The sequence below is a fragment of the Phyllostomus hastatus genome, unplaced genomic scaffold (genome assembly GCF_019186645.2).
Source record: "Phyllostomus hastatus isolate PE091 unplaced genomic scaffold, TTU_PhHast_1.1 phas_scaffold_21, whole genome shotgun sequence".
NCBI lineage: Eukaryota > Metazoa > Chordata > Mammalia > Chiroptera > Phyllostomidae > Phyllostomus > Phyllostomus hastatus.
The window spans coordinates 4,158,660-4,161,030 of NW_025334017.1; the positions used below are offsets into that span (position 1 = coordinate 4,158,660).

Here is a 2,371-nt window from a genome sequence, read left to right on the forward strand (position 1 = left end):
TGTTTCCAAATGCAGCTTTTTCTTAGCTAGCAAGTATAATCAATTCAGTTTTGTCCTTTATTTGTTTTTGTATTTTTATTAACACTTGTTCCATGAAATGCATTTGTTTGGGCAGACTTTTATGTGCTTGTATTCATCACATAACAAACAACTTGGAGCACAAAGAAATCTTAGTGATATATGTTACTCTTAAGCTAGTCTCCTAATCCTCTCCAAATTATTGCTCAAATATCACAAAGGTTAATAGTCATGGAATTTTGCCACAACTACATAAATAAAAAAGGAAGAAATCTTTTGTAAATTAAAAATGCTTAAAAATGTTAACTATTATTTTAGTATATCAAAAGATATACTATCTTTTTCTTAAATTCCACCATAGAGCAAAAGAAATGTAATGTCTCAGCAATAGACATTGAGAAACACTTATGAATTTAAAAATTCTTCCTTGTCACTTTTGAAGTAGATGGTATTTTTTGAGACCCTGAAATTCATGAAATTGAAAAAAAAAAGACATAGCAAAAAAGCATAACCTTTGCAAACTATCAGTTAAAAAATTTTTTTCACTGTCTGCATTACCTGTCCACACCATACTGAATGTTGGAGCAGTTATAAAAATATGCATAAAAGACATCACCAAATCTCAAATAACTTACATTTATTTAAGCTGATAAGACCAATGAATACCAAATAATTAAAGAATAATGTAATTCTGAGTGATTCAGACTAAAATGCAATGTGAGTCAAATAAACATTCTAAATGAAATATTAGCATTCCTTGGCAACAAGAATTCCTTTTAAAGCAGAGGAATTGCACTAAGAAAGAAATCCACCAGATTAAAAGAAATAAGTTTTAAATCAGACTGAAGGTGTTAAAGCAAAAATGATTCTAAAATCCATTTATAAGCTATAGGAAATTACACTTTCATAGTTTGTTTTATAATTATTTTGTCTCTAAAAATCTTTACTATATCTAATTTATCTTTCGGGAGAAAATCTTACTGATTTGATGAATAGAAGTCTGATTCAATAAGAAAAAACACTAGAGGTTAACAGTATGGTATAACTATCATCTAGTGGATTAGTTTCAATAGCATTTAAGTTTTTCAAAGCTTAAAAATCATCTATGAAAAGAAATTATAGATGCCATGGCCTCTAATCACTTAAAGCAATAAATATTCTTAGGTTACAAGTTAGAAGAAAATACGTTTTATTTAATTAATATAATTGGAAAGCTTTGTACATACATATATTTCTTAAATATACCTGGAGAATTTATAAATGTTGACCTTCAGCATCACCTGACTTTTAATATATATCTCTAATGAAAGGAAAATAAAACTTTAAAAACTTTAGAAGCATTCTTAGAAAATTTAAATTACATTCTTAACTAATTAGTTTAAATAATATGATAAGGGGAATTAGAATATATCTAGAAATGAAAGAAAACATCTGTATTAAAATTTCTGGGATATAGCTTAAATAATACGTAAGGAAAAATTTATAGCCTTAAATTCTTACCTTAGACAAGAAGAAACATTAAAATTTAATAAACTAATTGTTAAATTTGAACATTAAAGAAAAAACAAAAGGAATTATTCTAAAGAAAATAAAAGTAATGAAATGATAAAACAAAAACAATAATGGGTGCTTGCTTTGGCAGCACATATACTAAAATTGAAATAATAGAGAGAAGATAAGCATGGTCCCTGTGCAAGGATGACATGCAAATTCTTGAAGTGTTCCATATATTTGAGCTGGAGTACAACATGAAATATAATAATATATGTATAATAGGGAGACCAGAAGGAGAAGAAGACGAGCAAGGGGTGGAAAAATTGTATGAAAAACTAATGACAGAAAACATCCCAAACATTGATGAGAGAAAAAGTCACACAAATCTAAGAAGCACAGAGGGTCCCAATCAAGTGAACCCAAGAGACCCACCTCAAGACACATCATAATTAAAATGGCAAAATTCAAAGACAAAGAGAGAACCTTAAAGGCAACAAGGGAGCAACAGGAGGTAACATACAAGGGAGTCCTGATAAGGCTAGCAGCTGACTTCGCAACAGAAACATTATAAGTCAGAAGAGAATGACAAGAAATATTCTAAGTAATGAAAACTAAGGGCCTGCAACCGAGACTACTCTATACAACAAGGCTCTCAATTAAAATGGAAGGTCAAATAAGCAGTTTTCCAGACAAAAGAAGGCTAAAAGAATACACCTACACTAAACCAGCACTGCAAGACATGATAAAGGGACAGCTTTAAGATGAAGAAAAAGAGTGAGAGAGAGGAACACAGGTACAAAAGGGGAAAAATGGCACTGAATAAGTACCTATCTAATAATCTTAAATGTAAATGAATTAA

At 29.6% G+C, this 2,371-nt stretch overlaps 1 non-coding gene across 1 annotated transcript; it reads left to right on the plus strand.

Moving 5' to 3' along the window:
• Window positions 1-1,644: 1,644 nt before the first annotated feature.
• On the plus strand, window positions 1,645-1,751 carry LOC123833412. Its single transcript, XR_006788246.1, has one exon. It is a non-coding gene; the product is annotated as a U6 spliceosomal RNA (small nuclear RNA).
• The last annotated feature ends 620 nt before the right edge of the window (window positions 1,752-2,371 follow it).